Genomic DNA, 27,934 nt, shown 5'->3' with positions numbered 1-27,934 from the left:
ATCTCTGCTTTATCTCGGTTTCTTTAGTGCATCCGTTAGCAAGATGTGTCCTAAGGTATCACAAAAGCCTAAGAGGCGTGTTTTTTAAATATGGGAACCCTCAAGACTTTTCCCATATAAATTAATGGTAATTACTTCTCTTTTTGCCGTTTTCTGGGAATCATTTTGGCTTGCAAAAGCTTTCTTAGGAACACTATGCTTTCGGAGAGTAGGGGAAACCTCTACATGCATACACTGAAATACAACTCAGCAATAAAAAGGAATGAACTACTAATAAAAGCAATAATGTGAATAAATCTCAAGGACATTCTGCTAAGCAAAAGCATCCGGACACGAAAGTACTGTATGACATCATTCATGCAAAAATTCTAGAAAAAACACAACTATAGTGAAAGAAAGTAGATCAATAGCTACCAAGGACCAGGAGTTGGAAAGAGGGGAATAAGTTCAGAGGACTTAAAGGATGTTTTAACGGTGCTGAAAATACCAATTACTATAGAGGTTACACATCTGGACACAATTATCAAAACTCAAAAACTTTGCACTTGATAAATTTTATTGTGTGTGAATTACACTTCAATAACGCTGACTTTTAAAAAATAAAGATGCCTATAGCCCTTGATTTCGTTGTCAATGGAAATTTTTTGTTGTTGAAATTTCATTGTAGATGGAATTGCCTAATGAAATGTAATTTTTTGTTAATCAACAACTTATCTGTTATCTGACACATGATATGTTAATGAATCAGTGTCCAAAATACAGATTATTCTAAAGAGTCAAGGTAAATACCAAGTGTCAATGAGGATATAGCATAACCAGAAGTCTCATACACTGCTGTGGGAGTGTAAATTGCTATAGCTGCTTTGGAAATTTCTTTTACATTATCTATTAACCTTAAACATACCCATACCTTATGACCCAGCAGTTTCATGTATAGGTATGTATCTGATAAAAATAAGCTTTTATATCCATCAAATAAAATACACAAGAATTTCACAGATGCTTTATTCATAATACCCCCAAACAGAAACCTCATGAAATGGCCAAAAATGAATCATGGGGAAATAAACTAGTATATTTACAAAATGGAATACTATTCAATAATTTAAAATGTAATACTGCTAGCCACAACAATACAGAAAAGTCTCACAACACTGAACAAAAAAAGCCAAACCCATAATTCCATGTAAATTAAGTTAAAACCAGACAATGAATCTTAAATTGGTGGAAGTCAGAATGGTGCTATCTTTGGTGGAGAGTTTCGTTTGGGAGGGCATGAGGGAACCTTCTGGAGTGCCAAAAATATTCTCCCTTGATCTGGGTGGTGGTGACACAGTTGTATATGCATGTAAAAATCCATCCAATTGGTACACTTTACTGTATGTGAATCATACCATAATTTAAAAGTTTTTGAAAGCTTAAATCATGCTCTAAAAATTCATGAAAAGCAGAAAAAAAATCACAATATATCATAGCCTTAGAATACTAAATATATTCTTATTGTGTGGATTAGGGGCTGTGGGGGAGAATGCATTTGAGACATTTTCTTTGTAAAAATCTCTCTGGAGTATATGAGGGAATTCCCAGGATCAGATAAATGAGGCTTCAAGCTTCTGAGAGAAACAACACGTTCTCAGTTAAGTTAATCAAAATGCCAACACTTACTCTACCTGTGGTTATTTCTTTTTAATTTCCCATAAGGGTTGACAGTGGACAGACCTGGCCTGACTGGGAATCAGCAGGTTATACTTTAAAGCTGCCTTTGCTTCTCAATAGTGGTGGGTGCCTGGAGGGGTCGGTTACTCCTCCTGTGATTTCAGATTCCCAATCAACAAAAATATTATTAGCAGTAGTGAGAGTAACTCCTGTCTACTGAGTATTTTTTATGAGCTGGACAGTGTGCTGATCACTCTGAATGCAGTCTCTCCAACCTGTACGGTCGGTCTCATTTTTAAGACAATATAAGAGGATGTTTTCTGGTGTCCCTGAGCTAAAAATTTGGTTTTGCTTCTTCTCAGATATATAAACATGGGCCTTGGTCTCTTCATCTGAAACTGGGAATTAAAAAGAAAAACACCTTCCTTCCAGAATTGTTGCTAGGATTAAACAGATTACTATCAAAGCATTGAGAATATGCCCAGCCCATACTAAAGACTATAAACATATTTGCTAAATGACAAAAATCATTTTAAAGATGAGAAACTACAAGCTGGCAGAGGCATTCACATACTAAGCGTGGAGCAATGAGAATGCTACACTCCAGGTGGGAACAATGAGGGAGCACATTGTGTGCTGGGTTTTTGTTTTTATAGGGAAAATAAGACTTTTTATTATTATCATGTCCTGGCAATTCAAAACAAAGTCAGAGATAAAATACTTCCCAGTTGTTCCCAGGCTACACCCACTTTGGACATCCCTGCATTGAGGTTAAATAAGTTGCCCAACTATAGGTAATGGGGCTGAGATTCAAACCCATATCCATCAAATTTCAAAGTCTCTACTGACTAAACTTCCTCTAAGGGCCATTCTTGTTCTTAGAGTGCATATCCTAGGATCCCTGTCTGCTGTATATAGTGTCCATGTCTTCTTTGAAATGTTTTTTATTCAAGAAACAAACAGTAGCATCTACCAGGTACTGGGTTCTGTTCTTGAACAGAAAGTTAAGCAGTGAACAAGTCAATGTTCTTTTTCTCTTGGAGTTTACATTCTAGTAGGGTGAGACAGAAAATAAATAAAACAAAGACATATTATTTTCAGATGCTAGTAAGTGAGGACATAAACAAGGCTAATGGGCAGAGCTGTGCTGCCCAATACAATAACCATTAGCCACAAGTGGCTACTGAGTACTTAAAATGAGGGTCATCTCACCTGAAATGGGATGTAACAAAAACACACATGGATTTCAGGTACTTAGTAGTAGTACTAAAAAAAAAAGTATAAAATACCTCATTAATAATTTTTACATATTTATTACATGTTGGTAAGAAAAATAATTTTTAAAATGAAATTATATTTACCATTTCCAGTCTTATTTTTTTTTCAAGTTTCAAGATTGTATCTGGTATTATTTTCCTTCCACATAAGAAAACTTCTTTTAATATTTTTTAATAGTGTAGGTCTCCTGGTGATGAATTCTCTCAGACTTTGCTCTTCTGAGAATGTCTTTATTTCTCTTTTATTTCTAAAGTTATTTTCACTGAACAGAGATTCTAGGTTGATAGCTTTTGTTCTTTTGGCACTTTGAAGATGTTATTCTATTGTGTTCTGACCTATATTGTTGCTGATTGGAAGTCCACAGATTCTTATCTTCTACAATGTTTTTAATGTGTAGTCTCTTTCTCTGGCTGCTTTCAAAATTTTCTTTATTTTTATTATATTGGGCTTTCTAAAATTTTTATTGTAATATGTGAGGTTTCCTTGGCTTACCTTGCTTGGGGTTCTGAGGAGTATCTTGAATATGTGGATTGACCCTATTTTCACCCTATTTGTGAAAAAGTCACTGCTTCTTCAAATAATTTTCTGTTTTCCTCTCCCTTTTATAAAACCCTAATTACACATGACACTTGATATTGTCCCCTGGCCACTAAGATATTGTCTTTCTTCCCTCTGTTTCAGGGCATAGTTTCCATTGCTATGCTTTCAAATCAGTGATTTTTTTTTTCTTCCTTCTTAGTGTCTAATCAGTTGTTAATCCCTTCCAATGGAATTTTCCATTTCAGATGGTATTTCATGTCTAGAAATTCCATTTTTAAAAATCCTTCATTCCTCTCCTCATTAGGCTTATGTTTCCCTTTAAATCCTTGAAGGTATTTATATTAACTGGTTTAAGATACTTATCTTCTAATTCCATTACCTTTGTTATTTTTTATTTTGTTTATGATTAATGCTTTTCCTTGTAGTAGTAGGTTATATTTTTTTCTACTTCACATCTAGTACTTTTTTTTATTAGATCCTAGACTGTGCATTTTACAATGTTGATGCTGGAGTTTTAAAAAATATGCATTCCTTTAAAAGGTATTTGACTTTATTCAGGCAGGCACTTAAATTACTTGTCACTTAAGCTTTTAAAGTTTTCTGATAAATTTGTAGGGCCAGTTCTGAGGGTCCTTGACTCCAGAGCTAGTTTATTCTCTCTCCTAAAGCATGGCCCTTCAGTGTGTCCACTGAGTACCTCAGAGTTTCAACAAGGACTCTTTACTACAATTGACCAATATGTAAACATCTCCCAGTCCCATGTGTGTTCTAGAGACCCCTCAGTTCACGTGTGTGATTGTTTTTTGCCCTGCTTCATGGAGTCTCAGCCTTCATGTCTGTGTTCAGTATTTAACATAATATTCCCAGGGGCCTTTATGCAGATTTTCAAGCTCTTTCTTCAGGCAGCTCCCTCCTCCCCGTAATTCTGACCCTCAAATTTTCAAACACCTCACTTGTCCAAAATTCCAACCTCGTCTTCTCCTTTGCTCTTGAGATTGCCCTCCCTTCACTGCAATCTGGATAGTGCCTCCATACAGTTGAACAGAAAGTCCACACTGCTTACTTCTCCTGTCAGTCACAGTCCTATGCTGTCTATTGTTTAATGTCCAAAACAGTTGCCTCATATATTTCATCTCTTTTCTCCTTGTTTACTGTGACAAGGTATGTCCAATCATGGTTACTCCATCAAAGCCAGAAGCAGAAGTAAGCCTGTATGAGATTTGGCAATTTATAAAAATAAAAATAAAAATAAAAATAAAAATCCCTCCAGTTGCTTGTATGTCACAGTGTAAAAAAATAAGATCACCCCTAAAAATGAGCATGGTGGAGGAGCTAGAGGTTTGAGAAGACAGAGGGCAGGATACAGGCATTCAGGAGACAGAGGAGTGGACTAGGAGAGTAGATCAAGGGACTGAGAGGCCAGGGGTGTGGAAGGCTCATTTACAAGGGTATTGAAATCAATAACTATGATAGAAGTAGTGTAAGACAGACTGATAGAGCGGGGTGGGGGCAGTAGATGGCTGCCTACTAGCTCCCTCTCAAGTTCCTGCTCACTGCAAGGATAGCGTGCTCCCCGGCATTACTGGTTCTGCCATGTCTTGAGAATCATTCCCAGAAGCCCAGACCAGAGTCCTACAGTCTTTCCAGTAACTTTGTAAATATCTAATTCAATAAATAAATTCCTTTCTGCTTAAAGTTTTTAAAAAATAAAATAAAAATGTTTTCTTTTAGAAAGAGTAAATGGATTGCAAGAGCATCTTGTCACGAGAAACTTGTACTCTCCTGTACTGATTTTCAAACTTAGCTGCATGGTGCAATAACCCGGAATATCACTCCCAGGGTTCCTGAATTCAGTGGTCTGGGATGTCACTTGGGCATCAGAAGCTTTTAGGCCCCCTTGGTGATTCTACTATGCAGCAAGCTTAAGAACCACTGATTGGTGCACTCAAGTATTTACTGGCTGACCTTACACTACAGGGGAGTGGATGCAGTGTCTTTGTGTGGGGGGTGTTTGTGTGCACACACAACTGAGTGTTCATGTGTACATGGAGTATACTCTCCACCTAGCTCTCTAGATCAGGAGTTCTCAAACATTGTTACTGCAGAACCACTGCTCAAGATAAATGCCTAGCAAAGGATATGGTTCCGGCTCAGGATGCACCTGGCCAGCCCTAAGAAAGCAGCAGAGAGAGCTGTTCAAGTAGTTGCCACCCCAGGAGCAGCTGTGTATAAATGAGTAAGGGCCCATATTTCACAGGGTGACCATTTGATCTCCTGCTTATTCATGTGAGTCAGAGTGGCCACAGCCGAATCCCCCTGGAGAAGGCATCTGGTGGGCACGTCAGAGCAGGATTCATAGTCCTCTCCTCCACCCTCCAGTTGCTGCAGTTTTTCAGACGAAAGCCACCTGGGAATGACGGATGGTTAGTCTATCTCTACTGAATCAGAGATTGACCTGGAAAACTTCAGAGACTAAACGGCATTTTCTTCTCTGAATATACTGAAAAAGAAGGAAATACACATTTATTAATAGCCAGGTATGTTACATGTACAATCTCAATAATAGCACCAATGATCTATGGGATGGGAGAGCTCATTTTAAAGGAGAAACCAAGGAAAGCTTTAGAAACTTCTCTATTCAGTGACCAAAGAGGAAAAATAAAGTAAAATATAACCGACTAAAGTACATCTGCTCTCAATGAGGCAGATGAGCATGTCCAAGGCCAGTCCCACATTTCTTTGCTCCTCGTGGAACCCAGATGCTTCTGAGTAGACCTGCTAGGGCTCCACTGAGCACAGCATGAAAAGTGTTTATAGAGAAGGACCATCCAGCTCTTATGTCCTGTGATCCTGTAATTACAGCATCTTGCCCAGGTTAGACAGTATATAGAACATAACTTTTTCTTTCATCATCTCACAGTAGGATCCCTCCCAGCTAAAGACATTAGTCCCTAATTTCCCCCATGAATGCTCATTCAGGCTGGTGGTCCTCAGAGGATAGACATTGGACAGGCCTGGTTCAAATCTCAGAACCAACTATGTTTAGCTGTATAAGTGGACATGTTACATAAAAATCACTAACATTAACTCATCCCATTTATAAAATGGGAATTAAAACATAGTACCTGCATCAGTCAAGATAACAATAGGATAGTCACGACACCATACATTTGGTAATTGATAAGAATTTAATACAGAGGTGTGGGCAGGGTTTGGAGGATGCTGCAGTATGGAGCAGTGACAGCACTCGGCCTGACCGGGAAAGGGGCCACTGGAGCCTAGTCATATGGGGAAGACTGCCTTACAGAAGCTGTTTGAGGGGAGCGGCTTGGTCAACCCACAGTGACCCAGAGAAACAAGCACCCTAACTCTCCTTGCCTTCCAGTTGTGTGTCAGTGCCTCCCGCTGACCAAGCCCAACAGGAAGCTAGAGGGCAAAGGATAAGGGCAGAGAAGGACAGAGAGTAGAACTTGGAAGGGGAGGGCATCGAAACAGCACAGTGCCTACTAATGGGCTCTGCGGGTTGAACGGAATAGCCAGGCTATCGTAGATGTGTGATCTGTGCATCACTTCCTTTCCCTCTGGGCCTTATTCCCCTTCCTCTCAGGCCTTCTCTCCTGCCATTCCTCTCCTCTTCCAAATCTCCCCCAGTCTAACTCCCCCCAGAGGCCTGGCTCCAGCCCTGAGCATCCAGCCTTTACTACCTCCATCTGTTCTTGACATACTTACCTTTCTGGAAGAAGAAGTGTACACTTACCCGAAGTCAGTGTGCCTCTGGCCAAGCCCACCTTCTCCCCTACCCTGAAAATACCCACAATGGAATTAAATGGGAAAAGGGATGAGTTCAGGCAAAACAGAGTAAATAATCCTTATTAAAATGTGACTTTACTCAGCAAACACAAGGCCCTGGCCACATTTTTTAACTTGTTCAGTTGTCTGTTTTTCAGGCCAGAAAGACTTAGCACCAGCAAAAAGAGAATAAACCCATAAAAGAAGAAAGAAAGAAGCCACAAACGTGGCAGAAGTGATGACTGAGATTCAGAGGAACAGAAGAACCAAACAGGAGTCCCAAGGACATTCATGAACAGAATAATGATGTTCCAATCCTAGGACAAAGGTAAAATCATATTCAAAGTTGTCTGGTTAGGAATGTGGGAAATAATAGGATATCCTAGCGAACGGTTTCTCTTCTCAAAAGATGATGGAAGTCAAAGTGGTGTTGAGCCTTGCAGAAGTATTAAGTATTACTTCAATCACCTCATGTGGCATGCTCCATTCTTGTGAGGACAGAGATAATTCAGAAGTTAATATACTGTCCTACATTGGTCAATATTGTTTCTTGTATTTGATCTTGTCTCCTCCGTTCTTTGAGGGTAGAGTTCAAAGACTCAGCATTTATTGGCTCCCTTCAGAGGCTACCAAGCTGGTGAATACATGGAAGACCTTCAGAGCAGAAGAAATATAATGGAGTCAGACAAGCTTGAGTGCAAATCCCAGGACAATCCAACAGCAGTTAAGTCTGAATATGATTAACCGCAAGTTGCTACAAACTAAAGGGAGAAAAGGAGATAAAAACTGCTTCAAAACTTGTCTTTACAATGTACACAAGATACCTCCACCATACATGAATTCATTTGAAAAACCACTATTGCAAGTCATCTATTTTTCACTCAGGCATCCCTAGCATTTAGAAAACTTTCTGACACATTTTTCTCAATAAGTATTTAGATCCTGGGGTTCAAAGACAAATATGATGGGTCACTGTTATCTAAAGTTTTTTGGAAAACAATGAGGAAGTCTTTGTTTGGACTAACTCCATCCTTTCTCCCATCCAGGTCCTGAATATCTCCCCATCTCTCCTTGTATGTAAGGCTGAGTGTAGAGCCAAATGCTGTAAGACCCCTCACCTCAGGGGTTTTTGAGAGATGTGGCTATTTATCAACATTATTTAAGGATTATGTCTTCTTATGAGTAGGTCTGCTTTGGCCTAATATATGATGAGCACCTTTTATCAGTTGCTTCCTATCAGTGTAAGGTGTGTAATCATATTTAAACCTCATGAGATATTATTATGTCCTAATAGATAATATTATCCCGATTCTACTGATCTGAAAACTTAGGCTCAAAGAGGCCAAATAATTGTCAAAAGTTATGCAACTAGAAATAATAGAACAAACATTTCAACCAAAACATCTGCCTTTCAGATATTCTAATGTTCATATCACAGGCACGACAGACCAAACCAAGGGGCTTCCCAGAGAACCTTGGACTGGGGGCCAGGCACAACCCTGAGGCCCCAAGCCCTCTTCAACTTGTTCAAGTCCAGATGCCAAGCAAGGTGACTAAGACAGTTGTGACCAGAGCAGTGCTTACAAGAATATTCACCACCAACCAAATCCTAAGGGTAGTAGCCTGCTGTAATGGGAAGAACACTGCCTGGGAGTTCAGACACCTGATTTTAGACCCAACTGGATCAACTAATGTTAAATGGTGGTACAACTACTATGCATTATACTCGTTAGGAAGCTCATGAGACAGTGTAGAACAAATCACAATAACCATGTGATTAATTCCCTTATTAAGAGAAAAGTGAAGAGAGTCTAAAGAAGGTACTGTTTAGCCTCTTAGGAAAAGGTTTGGTGGAAGCAGAATTTTAGACCACTGATTACAGTGAGTTTTCTCTATTTTGGTTTTATTATTCCTGCTCTTTTTTTCTTCTTCTATCATTTATTAAAAAATGAATCATTAAGTTCTAGTTCAAGGTCCTGCATAAACCTGAATATTCAGTATGATCACAACTATGTTAAAAAACGAATGATTCATTTAAAAAAAGACACTGGAAGGAAATACATTCAAATGCTAACATTGATTATCATTGAGTGATGAGAATATAGATGATTTTTTTCCTTTTCATAAGAGCATTCTTTTCATAATGAGCAAATATTGTTTTCTGAGTGAAAAAAATAATGCCTGCCCATTTGAAGTCCTGTTAGTACTCTTCCAAGTGTGTGCCTTGACACAAACAACAATGAAGTAATTAACAGGTAAATAAAGTCTCAAAAAGCTCTTATCTGTAATCATGATCTGCTTAACAATAAATCAAAAATGAAGGGCCAAAGATTATTCTGCAAAATGTAGCCATAATTTCTATAACCGTGATTATATTTATGTAAGCAGTATGATCTGGGGGAGGTACCTATCCTTGAATGTGAAGGTAGAGACTTCTCCATAGGGTACTTCAACATTGTAAAATGCCTCAAAATATTGCTCACACAGAATTGTACCACAAAACAGAATAACCAATAATCAGCACAAGCTATGAACTGCTCAGTGATAACATCTGAATATCTACTTTAGCCTGGGTTTTCTTGTGAATTTTCATTGTTCTGGGCAGTACAAAGTTAGACGGGCACATGTTTGAAGTCTCCGTGTATAGATTACACTTACTTGGAATACAAGAAAATATTCACAATCCAATCATATGGACAAGTTCAAAGTGTCTACCCCTGCTACACAAATACACCATTGTGTTACATACTGAACATCAACTGATGCCCAGGCTTGTCAAAGGCTAGCTGAGGTTCTTCATCTACTCACCACTCCTTCATCAACTTCAAGTATTTGTTCAGCTGCTACTTCCCAGCTTAAGCCATTTTTCCAGGAGAAAGAGTCAACAGAAGATTGGATTTAAACCTAATTGTCAAGTGTTCTGAATGCTGTAGTGGCCTAAATGAAATAAACCGAAAAGATGCAAAGTCATTGACTGGTAACATGCTTCAGTGATGTTGCCATATTGTGAATAATCCACCTTGTCACAATTGTCCACCTTGTAAACAGTTCACCAGTGTCAACTCATTCCTTTATGATACATAAAGAGGTTCATAATATCCTGTCATTTTTTCTGTTTGGCAATTGGTTTATTACTTTCCCTCTGACTCTGTTGTGTTCTTCCTGATCAAGTATCTTTTCTCAGCAACTGTTTTGAATAAGGCACTGTCATCTGTTGTGGTAAAGGGAATTAAGGCTAATCTGTTGTGCTTTTATCTTTCTTAGCCTCCTAAGGGAGTATGAAGCACATGTGAGTCCTCTTTTAGGTTTATTTTACTTGTCATTACTACAGTCCACTTCCAGCATTCCTTAATAATGACAGTGATAAAAAAAATTTTTTAAATGCTTTCCATAATTTTCTCACAAAATACCCAGAGGATTATTACTGGTTACAATTTATGATGCAGAGCTATTGTAGATGGCCAAACCAGGCCTATAACTTCCAATCATTCTGTAAATGTGAAATACTAGGGAGTAAAAGCCCTAGAAGGTGAGCCTTGACCAGCAAAAGACAGGAGACAAGAAGGAACCTTGTGATTACGAGTTCAAGATGGTGATGTAGCAAGATCCTGAACTTACTTCCTCCTACAAACACATTGGATCTATAGCTATGTATGGAACAATTTCCTCTGGAAAAAAAAAAGGTAAAAACTGGTGGAATGATTCCTTCACATAAGGAAAACAAGAGGGAAACCACATCAAAATGGGTAGGTAAGGCTGAGACACAATCTCACTGTAAACCCCACCCCCAGTGATGTAACCCACAATCAGGAGGGAACTCAAAACTTGAAAGTTCTCCCTGAGGAGAGGAGGGTTTACATCCTACACCAGGAACCCCAACTTTTAAGACTAGCACCTGAAAGACAAGCCATGCAAAATAGCTTTGAAGACCAAAGGAGCGCTTGTCCATGAGACCCAAGGGTCTGTGGCAAACAGGGACATCTCCTAAAGGGCCCATGTGCAGCCTTCCCAACCCAGGGCTCAGCCCAGTAGCAGTTCTTTGAAAAGTGCTCAGACTCCACCAAAAACCATTAGAACTAATAAATTAATTCAGGGAAGTTGCAGGATACAAAATGAATATACAGATATCTGTTGCATTTCTATACGCTAATAACAAACCATCAGAAAGAGAAATTAAGAAAACCATCCCATTTACAATTGCATCCAAAAGAATAAAATACCTAGAATAAATGTAACTAAGGAGATGAAAGACCTGTTCAATGAAAACTATAAAACATTGGTGAAAGAAACTGAAGAAGAGACAAAGGGAAAGATCTTCTATGCTCATGGATTGGATGAGTTAATATTGTTAAAAGATCCATGCTACCCAAAGCAATTTACAAATTTAATGCAATCTATGTCAGAATTTCCAATGGTATTTTTTATAGAACTAGAGCAATTCTAAAATGTATATGGAACCATGAAAGACTCAAATAGCCAAAGCAATCTTGAGGGAAAAAAACAAAGCTGGAGGCATCATGGTCCCTGATTTCAAGCTATATTACAAAGCTATAGTAATCAAAATAATATGGTGTTAGTACAAAAACAGATGCAGAGATCAATGGAATAGAATAGAGAGCCCAGAAATAAACCCATGCACATTGGTCAATTAATTTATGACAAACGTTACAAGAGTATACAATGGGGAAAGGATAGTCTCTTCAATAAATGTTGCTGGGAAAACTGGACAGTCACATGCAAAAGAATGAAATTGGTACACCATCTTCCACTATACAAAAAAATTAACGCAAAATGGATTAAAGACTTGAATGTAAGACCTGAAACTATAAAATTTCCTAGAAGAAAATATAGGTGGTAAGCTCCTTGACATAGGTCTTGGCAATAATTTTTTGGATTTGATACTAAAAGCAAAATCAAAACAATTGTGACTACATTAAACTTAAAAGCTTCTGCACAGCAAAGGAAACCACCAACAAAATGAATATGCAAACTATTGAATGGGAGAAAATACTTGCAAATCATGTATCTGATAAGAGGTTAATATCCAAAACATGTAAAGAACTCTTACCACTTAATAGCAAAAGAACCCGAACAATTACAATTAAAAATGGGCAAGGGGACTGAATAGACAATTTTCTAAAGAAGACATACAAATGGCCAGCAGGTACATGAATGTTCAGTATCGTTGGTCATCAGGGAAATGTATTAAGTAGCCATTGGGTAGACCTATGAGACAATGCCCCAGAATGACACTGAAAGAACCTCTTTGCCCTGTTTCTAAATTAGAAAATTTTGAAAACAAGAAGCAGATTCTATGGGCTCATCTATTACAACTATACTTCCCCACCTTCAGGAAAGGGAAAAAGGGGGGTTAAAGAGAATTAAGTCCTCAGTACAAATATAAACCTGGATCTTACATAGGATATTTCATTTTAATTCTCACCCAACTGAGCAAAGTGGTTATTATTGAGCATATTTTTAAATGAAAAAATTGAAGCCTGAAAGCATAAAGTTTTTAACTAGTTTCAAAAAAAGAGCCATTAGTCTCAAATCCATATGTTTTTCTAACCTTCAAGCTCTTCTCACTAGGCCACATGGCCACTCATGCAATTCACTGATTTGTTGAGCCATTCACTCATTGGTTAATTTGACAATAATTGACCACCTACGCACTAAGCACTCTTTCAGGCCCTGACCCTGCAGCAGATTCCATCTTCATGTAGCCTCTCTCTCACACAGCTCACATTCTTAAGGGTCCTCAGACCTTCATTTTAACCAGTTGTCACCTCAAGCATTTCCCTGTGACATATTTTTTTAAAGTCTTACTCATGTGAAGTGGTTCCTTTTTCTTTTTAGAAGTGTGCTCCTCTCTCTGCCATCTCAGCCTACAGATGCCTGCCTTTTACCCAGCAGCCTCTGCCATTTCTTGAGCCCTCTCATCTTTCCCTTCCAGAGCCATTTCATTCCCTTAGTTCAGAGCTGCAGAGCTTTCCTTGTAAGTCAGACAGACATCTCATACACTCTATCCAAAGGTTTCAGATGCCTAAATGTTGAGCAGCTGCTCTTGGGAAACCTGAGCCAGGAGCCCTTTTGAGCAGTCGGCTCCATGAATGTGTCTCCCCATGGTAGGCCTGGGATGAACAGAAAGTCATTCCGAGCTACAGCTCAACTTTCACTTGGACACATGTCTGAGGAAGCTGTTTCTATTACAAAATATAGTTACATGTCCAGCATGATAATCCAGGAATCTTTCTTGGAGGTCATTCACAATGGACTGAGTCACAGCTAACACAGAGCCCAAAAGCCCCTCAGTGCTCTAGATGTAGAAGGGCTCCCTTTGGCATTCAGTAAGAATACGAAACAGCAAGAGCTGTACCTTTATAACACACACTTTCCTTACTTCCTTGGAAACTGTGGTAAAATGCATTTCCTGCCTTTGAGCTGCAGTGATGTGATTGCTCAATGCTTAAGGCCATGGAATCCTAACCTTTCATATAAGAAAGGAAGGAAGGAAAGAAAGAACGAAGGAGGGAAGGAAGGAGGGAAGGAAGGAAGGGAGGAAGGAGGGAAGGAAGGAAGGAAGGAGGGAAGGGAGGGAGGGAGGAAGGAAGGAAGGAGGGAAGGTAGGAAGGAAGGAGGGAAGGAAGGAGGGAAGGGAGGAAGGAAGGAAGGGAGGAAGGAGGGAAGGGAGGAAGGAGGGAACGAAGGAAGGGAGGAAGGAAGGAAGGAAGGAGAGGGAATGAAGGAAGGAGGGAAGGGAGGAAGGAGGAGGAAGGAAGGAAGGGAGGAAGGAAGGAAGGAGGGAAGGAAGGAAGGAAGGAAGGAAGGAAGGAAGGAGGAAGGAAGGAGGGAACGAAGGAAGGAGGGAAGGAAGGAAGGAGGGAATGGAGGAAAGGAAGGAGGAAAGGAGGGAAGGAGGAAAGGAAGGAGGGAAGGAAGGAGGGAAGGAGGGAAGGAAGGAGGGAAGGAAGGAGGGAAGGAGGGAAGGAAGGAGGGAAGGAAGGAAGGAGGGAGGGAAGGAGGGAAGGAGGGAGGGAGGGAAGGGAGGAAGGAAGGAAGGAGGGAAGGAAGGAAGGAGGGAGGGAAGGAGGAAGGAAGGGAGAGAGGGAGGGAGGGAGGAAGGAGAGGGAAGGAGAAAATAGTAACTAGTTGAGGTGATGGATATATTAATTAGCTTGATTATATTATTTCATTATATATACATATATCACAACATCATTGTATACCTTAAATATTTACAATTGTTATTTGTCAACTACACCTCAAAGCCGGGGGACAATATATGCCTCATTCTTCTGCTTTCAGGCAGGACTACCCCGGAACCGTAACATTCAAATCAGAGAAATCCCTAGTCATAGCCCAATGGGGGAAGGGGTGGAGGCTCCCACCTTTTCCCTCAATCACCCATCCAAGGTTTAAGGATACTCCAGTGCCAAACACGTTTTTCCTGGGGCCTTAGTGAAATCTCCCAAACCACAGCCTAATAGTTTGGGCTTCCTCTCGTTCTGTATTTGTGGAGATGGCATGAGACTGGTCACTACAGCCGCTGAAGTATAACCCACTGCAAACTTAACACAGCCTTCTCTTCTCTAAATATTCTCAACCCCCAAATATCTGGATTATGTGGCTGTTATAGGTGAGCCATAAAGGTGAACTAGCATCAGTGCACTTGTCTCAGGATCTCCGCACAGCAGGCTCTACCTAACCCGTGTGAAAGGTATTTTTACTTCATCCAGAAGGACTGACAGGGTCAGGTCTATTCCTATTATTCCTAGACCAGAGGCCAGGAGACAAATGGAGGCCCACACACCATTTATCAATGTATTTAAAAAAGTATAAATCAAACTAACCATTAAAATAGGTTCTATTCTCCTTCCTTTAACCATATACCATCATAAGAACAAAATTGAAAAATAGGTCTAATATTGTTTATTTTAAGTGCCTGAAAGTCAATATAATATAAAAAATAACTGAATTTAAATCAAGTTGGGGCATTCTGCTGTTAAGCTGCCAATGTTAGAATGGGTTCTAAAGCAAAAACATGTAATTCATACATTTTTTTCCCCATAAAAGTATATTCTTGCCTCTATTTCAGTGCATCACTAGTTACATTGTTAAGATTTTTCACATGACTTGGGTTCTACTGACAGAGAAGCCAAATTTTACAAACTTTGTTGAGTCATTGTGGTTCTTAGTTTTTTAAATTAATTTCAACTTAGAGAAATTTTCCTCTTCTGAGGCAATAGCAACTGGAATTGTCAATGAATTCTTTAAGCAATTCTTAGATTCAGAAATTAACCATAATTTGACATGTTATGTTAAAACATTTTAATGTGGTCACATATAGTAAGTTATCATAAAAATGTCATAAAAAACCGTAATTTCATCACATAAGGCATAACTGCATGCGTAAGATCTGTTTCATTTATGTCTTCTAGAAAATATCATGTTATCTAAATTTAATTTAGTTGCTTTAAGAGCATTTAGTCATTATTTTCAGTGTTTATATCTAAAAATAGTTATGACATCAATCATGATGTTTTATCACACTGTCCCTCCTTTGACAAGTCCAGAAAACATTATATATCATCTCAGCATTGTTCCCAATGTCATTGCTATAAACATTGTTAAGAACATCCTTTTAATAAAAAATTCAAATTACATACTTACACAGCATACAAAATGTTGCTATATTTTGGCCAACATTCTATTTTGCACCTTTTTTCCTTACCCACCAAGTTTGTGCCATTATCCTAGGACTTTCATCAGTGATCTTTTAATTACTTAAGCAAGTTGAAATTTTTTTGAGAATTTGTTCAATTGTATTAAATATTTTTGTAAAAGTAAACCTATTAGCAATCCTACCTTCAGTAACGAATCTAATTGCTAAAGTAGAGGTGGCATCATGCCCCATGTTCTTTACATCTTGAGCAAAGCTGTCCAATAGACTTGGTGAATGTAATGACCAAAACGTTCTATCTCTGAACTGTCCAGTATGGTAGCCAAGCTCCACATGTGGCTACTGAGCCCTTGAAGTGTGGTGTGACTAATGACATAGATTTTTAATTTTGTTTAATTTCAGTTCATTTACATTTAAATAGCCACATGAGACTGGTGACTACCATAATGGCCAACACAAATCTTTTCCTAAATATAAACAAATTTAAAGTAAAATGAATGTTTCATATTGCAAAATACTTTTCAGTTGCCAAGACTGCTAATGCCGCCTTGTCTGTACTTGAAAATCCTATTTCATTATGCAAAATCTATCAACTTCATGCTGAGAAGGATTGTTATTTAATTTGTTTTCTTACTTAGTTCTGCCACTCAAATTATTCCCCCACTCCTGATATAGTGTCTGTCTCTATTGTATTGTCCTAACCAGGACAGAGATGTGGAGAAATGTTTTGCTGGGGCCTGAACTGTTTTTTCACTATATGAGATCTTCTAAAATGGAGTTTAGGTGAAGGGCTTACCTTTTCCATATCCTTTTCCATATCTAGAGTAAAACTTGTGGGCAAAGAAGGTCCTGAGTTGAAAAAGGAAGTGGAGAGAAGAGGAAGGGGGACGTGAGTAGGGCACAGAAATTGGTTTATAACTGTCCCCTTTGCTTATCTCCCAAATGTGGAGATAAATGACAATTGACAGCTTCCAACCACAACTTTGTTTCCATGGAAATGTTCATTGTTCTGAGGGAAGAGACCAGGACTTTGTGTAATAAATATTCAATACATGATAATGGCTTAAATGAATAAACAAAGCCACATCCATGTACACCACCTCCAACAACATCAGGAGGGACTTTGCAGTCACCCATTCTTTGGGACACAGTAATTTGATACATTTAACTACAGTCCTTTAAGGACCTTGGCTGACTGTATCAGCTCCCTGGGATTCAGTTTCATCTTTAAAAATGGAAAGAAGAACCCATCTTCTTGATCTTCACTAGGGTGTGTTAGGTTCCCTAACAGAATTGTTGGATGTGTGGCAAAAGATGACTACAAAAGTGGCACATCCAGGCATTCCTCTGTATAGGAGCACCACTTCAGGGACACTGTATTTGTTAGCTAGGGCTGCCTGAACAAAGTACCACAAATGGAGTGGTTTAAACAACAGAAAGTTACTGCCTCACAGCTCTTGAGGCTGGAAATCCAAGATCGAGTTGTCAGTAGGACAACACTCCCTCTGAAGGCCGAGGGAAGGGTCTGTCGTAGGCCTCTCTCCTAGCTCTTGGTAGTTCACTGGCTCAAGGAAACATGACTGCAATCTTCACATGATGTTCTCTGTGTGTGTGTCTGGGTCCACATTTCTTTTTATAAGGATGCCAGTCATATTGGAATTAGGGCCTATTCTACTCCATTACAACTTAACTAATTACACTACAAAGACTCTTTTTCCAAATAAGTCATATTCTGAAGTTCCGGGTGTTAGGACTTAAACACATGAATTTTGGAAAGACATAGTTCAACTCACAACATGCATGTTCCAGAGTCAACCATTTTCAAATATGTTGTTATATTGCATTCACCTAGTACTTTATTCATTTTCTAAAATTTTTATGTATTTTTCCAGGTAGATCATGTATCATTTCCATTCAACAGATATGAGGTAAGAAGAGATAAAGAAGGAAAGGAGAGAAAGAGGAGATAAAGAAGGAAATTGTGACATTCCTAAATTACACAATTGTTTCCATCACTGGTTTCCAAGTATCCTGAATTCTAGGCCAGTGATTTTATGATTTTACTCTAAGATTAGATTATCTTGCCTCTTCACCATACATTATTTATTTTTCTAAAGCTGCCTTTATTGCTGTTGCTCTAATTCCCACCCAAACTAAATGTTTAAAAGCCACCTGATCTTTCCTGTTTTCTGTGCCCATAAAAATTCCAACTTGATCCTTTGTTATGTCATTTGGTCTGAATAGTAAGATAAACTTTTCACAAAGATTGACACTGGGTTCTGGGTCTTCCTGGAGGCAAACCAGATAGTTTGAGGCAAGCCTTGGTTCCTCAGAGTAATGGGAGTATTCTTGGGCATCAGGCTGATGGAATCTCTGGAATTTACCAGGGGCAAACCAAAGAGATAGTGGAAAATGCTGAGGGTTGGAAGTCAGGTAGGACCTGGCTAAAGTTCCACAATGGCCATATACTAGCTGTAAGTAACATCTCAGGCTTAATATAATCTCAGTAATACAATTGGACTCATCAAAATCCATATAAAAGCATTTTATAAATCATAAAACACTGTACAAAGTGACTGTAATGGGGTTTGTGGGGGGCACTTGGTGAAGGGGGGAGTCTAGTAATCGTAATGTTCCTCATGTAATTGTAGATTAATGATACAAAAAAAACCACTGTACAAATGCTAGTTCTTCATGTAATAGTAGGTATATTCCACTATTGTCCCACTGAGCACCCGAGCAGGTTGTTCTGGCCGTACTGCCACCTCCTGCCATCTAGGTGTTCAGTACTCTCCCCTCTGTTCCTCAGTATCCTGACCATGGAAAGTATTCTGCCCAAAAAGATGGGTCAAGGAAAGAGTAAGTAAATGTGAGGCACAAGTGGGCAATCCTGCTGATGACCAGAATGGAATGAGGAGGCTGTGGATGGGGGGACATGTCTGGGAACAATGACTGGACCCCATGCTCGCCCCAGCTCCAGACGTTCCTTACTCAGGGCTGGCACTGCAATTCTATCTTATCCATGCAGTTCTCTGTACTCTTCCCTTCATACCATGGAAACATCACCTACAGCAGGGCGAGTTTCAGTATGGTAGGAGAAGTTATACTGGGTCAAATAATCTTTCAGTTCTTTCTGAACTTTTCAAAGCTAAAGAGTCAAGAGTTTGACTGCTCTCTCCTCTGTTGACCTTCCTCAAGTTAATGGATAGCATATAATTAGATACCTGGCAATAAATGGAAAGGGCTTCAGGCCTCAGAAAGAGGGTGGACTGGGCGATAGATAGATAGACATATTAGATAGATAGGCAGATGATAGATAGATAGATAGATAGATAGATAGATAGATAGATAGATAGATAGATAGATAGATATAGATATAGATAGATATAGATAGATGATAGATAGATAGATAGATAGATAGATAGATAAATAAATAGATAGATAGATGATAGATCTATATCAAGTCTTAAAAACCTTCTTATTAGGAATATTAGGTAGAAAGATAGACATGAGTAGCCAGGAAAGGAGAAGATAAGCCTCAAGAAGAAGCCACCTGGATAAGGGTCAAAGAAAAAGCCACTGAACCTCTGCCCAGGTAGGGGGTCCCATGTGAGAAGAGCAAACGCTTTGCAGGGAAATAACTCCCTCCCCAACCAGACCCCAATGGCAGCACAATCGAATGGAACTAAGAACTGCCCAGATCACACCTCAGCGTGGGGAAAGGACATGCTCACGGAGAGGGATGGCTGTACAGAAAGGCCTGTAAATCAAATAACCCCACCTTGTCAGGGGAAGAGGCGCCTCCTAACCGGAGTGCAATATACAATCCTCCTGCCCAACAGATCGAGGCCTTTGTTTACCGTGACCCTGGCCCACTCCTCCCTTGGAGTGCATTCAAGTAAAACTGTCCCTGTGCTTTGCTATTGTGTCTCTGCCTTTCAATTTTTGGTTTCACTGGGGCCAAGGACTGAGGAGAACAAACTCAACCAGTAACACCATCATTCAAAAATCTGGTCAATACATATTTCATAGTGGAGACTTCTCTGCCCCATTATAAGGCAAAATCACGGGTCAAATTCATTCTATGAAGGTCATGTAATATAGATGTAGTCAAAGAGGCTTCTATTGGGCAGCAGGGAATCTACTGAGTACCATCTTGCTTTGCTAGTATCAACTGTGTGATCTGGGGCTGGTCCCTGAACACCTGTGATTAGCTGAATAACGGTTTACAAAGATACCAGGTTCTAATCTCCTGAACCTGTAAATGTTACCTTGTAAGAAAAAGGATCACTGCAAATGTGATTGAACTAAACATCTTGAGATGAAGAGATTATCTTGGATGATCTGGGTAGGCCCTAAATGCAAGAATCTCTATAAGAGGTAGAGGAGGATTTCAGTTACAGGGACAGAAGGTGATGGGAAGACAGAGCAGAGAGAGCTCTGAAGATGCCACACTGCTGGCCTTGAAGAAAGAGGAAGGGCATCATTCACCAGCGAATGGAAGGAATGCCCAAAGCTACCAGATACTGGAAAACCCTAGAGCCTCCAGAGGGATCACAACTCTGCCAACACCTTGCCTTCTGCCTCAGTGATACTGATTTCAGACTTCTGGCCTCCAGAACAATGAAAGAATAAATTGCTATTGTTTTAAGCCAAGAAGTTTTTGGTAATAGAATCATCAGGAGAGCTTTAAAATTATCTTGATGTGGGTCTGGCACCAGAGCTCCTGTTTTAATAGTCTGGGGTGAGACCTGAGTATCAGTATCTATAAGAGTTCTCCAAGTGATAAGGTGTAGGAAGGCACGGTGTCTCTAGACTCGATGGTTCTTCCCAAATCGAACATGCTTTGGTTCTGGGTCTTCGCACTTTAACACAATTAACTGTTTGAATGTGGGAGAATGGATCTCTGGGGAAGAAAGAGTAAAAACAGCCTCCAGGAGAAACTGAGACTGAGTGTTGATGAGAGTCTGAGGGACATCACACAGCACAGCGCCCATTAGCATGCCTTTGGTGTTCATCGGCCTTCCTCTCCTGGGGAGGGTGAAACCACCCCTGGAAGAGAGGAAACACTGTAGAATGAGGTGACTTTCAGAAAGGCTCCATCAAATGGTGGGATAATTGAGTTCTGTGCTCTGCCAGAATAAAAATCAAAGGGCCAGCAGGAATTTAAAGGACCCTCTTTTTAAATGATTCATTAATCCATTTATGAAATACTTATAGGACTGCTTCCTTGTATGACATTCAACAGTATGCTATTCAGTCATTCAACAAATACAGGGTGCATACTGTGTATTAAGCACCCTTCTAGGTACTTGAGATCCAGACCAAATCCAGAAAGATCCTATCCTTTATGAGGTGCTGTGGAGAAATACATGCTGTGATGAAAGATAAATCAGGGGTTGGAGAAGGGAGAATGGGGAGGGAGGCAGTGTGCATAACTGAACAGGGAGCGGCTCACTGAAGATACAGTCCAGCAAAGCCCTGAGGTGGGTGAAGACAAGGGCCTTGGGCATTTACTTCAAGAGCTTCCCCAGCAATAATACTGGTGGCCACTTTTTCCAAAAATCTAGAGAATCATCTATTCCAGAACTTGATTACTTGATTCAAGAATCTATCTATTCTCTTCTGCTATGGTCTATTTAAAAATTACTTGGAAATGGGAAATATGAGAACCTTTTTAAATAAAGGGAGACTGCATTGGTGAAGAATTGGGTCTATCAAGAAGCCCCTTCTTTACTCTTTTTAGCAATGAAAAGAGCAAATGGAAACTTTTCAGGCAAATACCCCAAAAGCAAAAGCTGAGCCATTGTGGGGCTTCAGTCTCCAAAGGGCAAATTCCTTGACAAGAAGCTCAAGGGAAAATCAGTGACAGGGCAGTAGAAGCCACAAGGCTCCATGCTGATTTTCAGCACTGTGATGTGATTTCTCTTCTATCATTTTTGGACCAGTCCCCTTTCCAATTAGAGATCACAGCTGCTAAGAATAAAGTGGTGTCTGTTTAACTGGCAGAAGACACAATGGCCCACTCAGACCATCAATAGGAGTCATTGTTTTGGAAATACGACCATTGAGATTTTTAAAATGCTAATGCATTAATTTCTCTTTCAATGCTGATTGTCACCCAGTTCCTTTTTTAAATGAGGGAGATTTTTTTTTCTATATAGTGGGTCAAAAACTTTTTTCATGAAAACACAGTTTCCAAATTTTAAAACTTCCAGGAATCTTTGATGTTGTTTGTTTAACCAACTCATTTATAGGAGAGAATGCAGCCCAGAAAGGCTGAGTAACTTGGTTAAAGCTACACTGCTACTTAATGGGGGAGTTTGGAACAAGGAACCAGACTGCAGTCTCCATCCAGCATTCTTTCTACTATAGCAGGCTGTGCCCTCAGAAACATGAGGGTGATCTCTAACTCACCATTACCTTTTCTTTGCAATAAGCAAGTGCCAAAGAAGCATCTCTTCCCAAGTAATTTGTCCTTAGTATTCAAATGTGAAGATGAGTAAAATTTCTCAGCCTTCTTGTTGAAGCACTGCTGCTACTTTTCCCACTGGAGGAAAGGAAGTACTTGCACACTGGGCAGATTGGGTGAATCAAAGGGATGTGTTATTCTTTCAGACATAGGCATGTTTCCTGGCGCAGCACGTTCTGTGGCTTATGTGGACTTTAGATTTCGAGTTTGCCTCCTTCAGGTGGCCCAACGCGTGGTTCGTTCCTGGTGAATTGCTCCTGCCAGATACCTGAGGATGCTTCAGCCATCTGAAGGCAGTGACCTGAAGGCTGCACACTCAGGAGTCTCATTTGGAAAGGGGATCCCTCTACCATTCTGGAAAATGCAAGTATGATTCAGTTCGCACCTAACATTAGGCAAGCTTTATTTTATCTGCATATCCATAATTCTGCTGTCACTAGGAGGAAACAGAACCCTGATTTAGATATGCAGCTTTAGCACCTACAGAGCACAGTGAACTTGGAGTTCAGAGAATTTTTGCTTTAAGTGCTGTATTCAATTTATTCAACAAAAATATTATTAAGATCTACTAAAAGCCAAGCCCTATACTAGGTGTTAAAGAAAAATCATTCATGACAATTGTTCAAGATGGAAAGCAGACTTCATTCAAAGGAGGACTGTGGAGATAGGTGTAGGGACCACTCTAGGTAGTTACTGCAGGGGGAAAAAGATTGGGCTCAACTCTAAACACAGCCTGGGCAGGGTGGGGGTCAGTAGATAGAAACTTACTAGAAGGAAACATCAGGGGTAAGAGGAGATCCTTGCTAAACCAACCTAATACGATTCTGGCTGAAGAAAGTCCAGGATGATCAGATATTGCTTGGAGGTTGAGGAGTGGGGCTGGAGAATAGGAAACCCAATTAGATATCATGGGTGATCAGATGTTGAGGATGGGGGGTTCTGGTTAAACCTACATAGGAAGACTCTTGCTAAAATTGAGAAAAGACTGCAGGAGTGCCTGAATAGTTTGGTCAAAAAAAGAATCTTTGTTAAAAGCAACAAGGGATAATGTTGAGCTATGACAGGTTTCTTGTTTTGTCATGACTTGCAGTGTGACCTTTGAGAAATCCATCTTACATCTCTCAGCCTCAGTTTTCTCATCTTTATGACAGACATTTTAATACTTGCCTTTAGATCTTCACATACAAAATATAATACCTTATAAACTGTGAATCATGTTTCAAATGCAAGCAAGGATTTTAAATATGTCCTTCTGGGGAATGTTAGTTGATAACAATAGTGTGCCAAGCACTGTACTAGGATCATTTCATCATTGCAACATCCTGCTAGGTAGGCAGTACTATTTCCTTAAAACCAGCGGTAACTGAGCTCAGCGAGGTGAAGGGCTTGCCCAAGTCCCCAAGGTCAGGAGATGGAGGATATGGGATTTAAGCAATTTTTGCTGCTCAGAAGGCTCTAAAGTGAAGGCCATACATATGTGACTTCCTCAGAATGGACCTGACTTCAATTTAGCAAGAAAAAAAACAAATGGCTGTCAATCTCTTGGAGTAAACTAACTGTTAGATAGAAAGACATGAGTAGCTGGGGAAGGGGAAGATAAGGTTCAAGGAAAAACCTGCCAGCCACTGAAGGAAACAAAGGCTTTGCAGGGAGATTACTTCCTTGCCTATTGGGACCATGTTAACTGGTCCCAACCAGATCACAACATAGGAGCAATGAAACAAAACTAAGAACTGTCTAAACCACACTTCATCATATCTCATTAAAGTAAAATTACAGTTTTTTTGCTCACTGCCTCTCCCCACTCCCCTACCACTCTACATACCAAGGGCTTTTCTGTGTGCATTTTGGGACAAGACATGCGCATTGAGAGGAATGGGTGTATAACTGGAACTGTCAATCAAATGACCTCACCCTGTCAATCAAAGGGGCACCTCCTGGCTAGGACATGATAAATAGAACCTCCCCTAAAAGCTTGGTGCCTTTGTCTGCATTGACTCAGGCCCACTCCTCCTCTAGAGTGTATTCAAATAAAACTTTCCCTCTACATCACTATTGTGTCTCTGCCTTTCAATTCTTTGCTGTGGCAGGGATAAGAACTGGGAGAACAAACTCAACATGCAACATATTTGGTGCCCTGACATGGGTTGCAACTCCTGCCATTAAGGTGTGCTAAATAAAAACCTCCTGCAGCTTAAACTTTATAATGTGTCTCTTAACTGAACTCTTTCCTTCAAGAAGATAAAAACCAAGGAATTCCACAATCCACCTCCCACTAACAACCAAACTGGTTTGTAAAATTTTATGCACTTCCAGCGACATACATCCCTAGTCCCCCAGCAATAGAAATTGTCTTCTAGACCACAGGTCTTATGTCCTGATACAAATTACAGAATCACCAAAAGCAATCATTGAAATCATACACCTAGGCCAATCAGTCTACAAACTTGACAACTTAGTCAAGAGATATGTAGTCTCCACTGTCAAAAAAATTTTTGTGTGTGTAGGCCCAAGCAATTTCAGTATGATAAACTGCGATAAATAAAGTTTACCTGGGGCTCATACAAAGAATTTTAGGAACTGACCTTTGTAGGTCTAGACACTGCTTTTTTATTTTTTTAACCACAAGTAAAAACATCAAAATCAAAACAAACCTAAAAACTAACAACAAAAATTTCTAAATCAATAACTGTTCTTTAGAATACTAAACATCCAGAAAGAATTATCAGGAAAGAAAACTTTCTGTGAGTTTGTTCGCATCTTTTTTTTTTTTTTTTTTGGCTCTGCTTAATTTTATAACATTATCAAATCAAGTCTAAAAATTAAATAACAGATAATACACCCAGATATAAGAAAAGCAAATGGGAGTCAAAAGAAGAGTAAGACATTGATTAAGATGATTTGTTAGTAATAGTTTTTTTAAAAGTAATACCTCTCACTATAAAGATCTTTCCATCAGCTTCTCTAAGTTGATTCTGGTAAATTTAAATTATCTTTTAACTCCCGGTCTCTGTTCTGTCATAGCCACATTTGTGTTTACAAGTAATCACGCTTTCCTCCTGACAGCTGGTTTTCTAATTTTCCAGTTTCTAAAAACGTATAAACAGAAGAAAATCTGATAAAAATAACTCAACATCATGTGATATGTTGACACATTAAAGAAATCCTGTTGTTGCTTAACCAAGGTCATATTTCTATTCTTAAATATTCCCTAACAAGAAACAAAATTTCTATGTAATGTCTGAATATCTTTGGTTTACACTTAAAGTCTCATATGCTATTTTTAGAAATGCACATGTAATACATTATTTTCTATTTTCTTTTTCATTATAGAGTGACAAGTTATCTAATAAATAAACCATCTCTCAAACTCTGATCCAAAATGTGATTTACCACAAAATTCAAGTAGTTTAAGGTAGGGAAAAGCAATTAAAAGAGTTGTAAAATGGAAGAAAAAGAAAAGATGGGTAAATATATAATGAACCTTAACTTTCCATTAGAAAACAATTTTTCAAGTGAAACGTAATTTTTCTAAATGCTGAATGACTGTTATAGAAACCATGTGGAACACTATATGGGTACTTAAGAAAACAGGAAAATTGTCCCTTAAGACAAAAATTAGACAATATTTTCACAGTGAAAGTTAGGCAAAAGGTTTGGAAATTTTTAGAATGTTTCACTTAAACTATTCAGCAGTTTTGAATTACTTATGTAGTAACAGGATGGTTTACCTGTGAAAACCAAATACTGTATTAAGTTTCAGCACATATTCAACAATTATACAGAGTACTTTACAAAAGGAAAATGCCTTTCTTGATAGCAAAAAGACAGAGAAATGTAAACTAAAATTACACAGCATTGAAAGGGAGCCTATCATTATTCCCTCTTATTTAAATCAACTGTCAGGAAGAAAACTGTTGGGAGTCATAGAATAAAACAAATGAACCATCATAACAAAGAAGACACAAGAATATTTCAAAACATAATGCAAGAGTAAAATCTAGCCCCTCTTAAAAAGTTTAGAACACACTGTTAGTTCACAGGCAATAATATGCCAGGTTAACCTGAAAACAGTTGTAGTGGCTTTAAAACATGTATGCAAATTCTCTGACACCCAGTCTTCAAATGATGGGCCAGACTTGGTGCCTCACTACCAATAAAAAAAAGTGGCATAAGGGATACTGTGATATCCATGACTCGTTGAAAGAAAGGATCCAGCTTTTGCCTGGTGTACGAGTTCTCTCTTGGGGCACTATTAAAACCCAGCCACCATGCTGTGAGGGAGCTCAGGCCATAAAGAACTATACTTTTAATTTAAACAAAATTTTGAAATATTTATTTATAAGATAATAACTGTCTTTGAAATTAAGCAGTTTACTGAGCAATTAGTTTTGTCCATACACATTTACATGTTATTGCTGTAAAGAAGATATTTGTAATTTCTCGTTTCAATGTGAACATACAATTTGTAGTAACAAGATGCAGATTCAAGTACAGATCTTCTAATTTTTTGTTCTATTTTCACCCACATCTAATAGGAATAATAATACCATTTTTTAACTTACTTTATAGGTAGCAGGCATAAGATTCATATGAAAAAATTTGCCAAAATCACTAAACATAGGGTAAAACACATAAAGTTTTATAATATTAACTATGTTCTAACATTTTATTTGCTTTTTATAGTCTAACCAAAATAATGATTGCATACTTTCAGGACTATGAAACTCAGTAGTTAGACAAGGTGAATTAAAGTAGTAAAACTAGTCATAATAATAAACCAATTCATCCATGTTCTCAATTACATTAATAATAATAATTGTAAAAAAAGGTTAACATTTTGTGAAAATACTCATATTTCTTTAGGAGTTCTTGCCCATAGCAATGGACTGTCTGGCATCAGCCACGGCATCAGGCACTCGGACAGTCATATTGTCCATAGATTTTGTCAAACAGATTTGGCAGCCCAACCAGTATCAAAACCATCAATATCTAGATTATTTTCAACCACAACATCTAGTAGAGAGTCACCAACTTTTCCTTTGGCTGTTAATGTCACACCATCACGGTTTACAAAGTGGACTGTTACTTTATCTTCTGAGCTGCGGTGCGCCTCCGCCGACGCGCTCAGCGCCCGGTGCGCCCCCACACGGCCCCCCAGGCCCCGCTCGGCGCTTCCGCCCGCCCCCGGCCGTCCGGGAGGCTCCCGGTTCCTGCGAGAAGCAGCCGCCTGTGGGCCGCGCCGCCGAGGGCCGCGGTGGCGGTGCGCAGGAGCCGCGCGCCCCCCGCGGCGGCCATAGCCCGCGGTCGCGTGACTCCCAGATGCGACGCGGGCCGCGAGAGCGTCCGCGAGCGCGGGAGGAGCGCTGCGCCGACGCCCGAGGGCCGCCGCGGGGCGTGCGGAGGCCGGCGTGCCGGCCGGGGCGTGGCCTGGACGGGCGCTGTTCGCATCTTTCTTTTAAGGTGACACGAGTGATCCTGTGGCACATCCACCAAGTTAAGAACACCCCAGATGGAAA

The 27,934-nt window shown here is 39.5% G+C and overlaps 1 long non-coding RNA gene and 1 pseudogene across 1 annotated transcript; one reads left to right on the top strand and one right to left on the bottom strand.

The window, feature by feature from the left end:
* LOC140848004 (uncharacterized) lies at window positions 1-10,369 on the top strand. Its single transcript, XR_012128432.1, has 2 exons — window positions 1-6,011; window positions 7,422-10,369. It is a non-coding gene; the product is annotated as an uncharacterized lncRNA (long non-coding RNA).
* LOC140848001 (adrenodoxin, mitochondrial pseudogene) lies at window positions 1,188-27,934 on the bottom strand (annotated as a pseudogene).

The sequence above is a fragment of the Manis javanica genome, chromosome 2 (genome assembly GCF_040802235.1).
Source record: "Manis javanica isolate MJ-LG chromosome 2, MJ_LKY, whole genome shotgun sequence".
Lineage (NCBI taxonomy): Eukaryota > Metazoa > Chordata > Mammalia > Pholidota > Manidae > Manis > Manis javanica.
The sequence above is the reverse complement of the archived record's forward strand: the minus strand, read 5'-3'. Positions and strand labels throughout refer to the sequence as shown.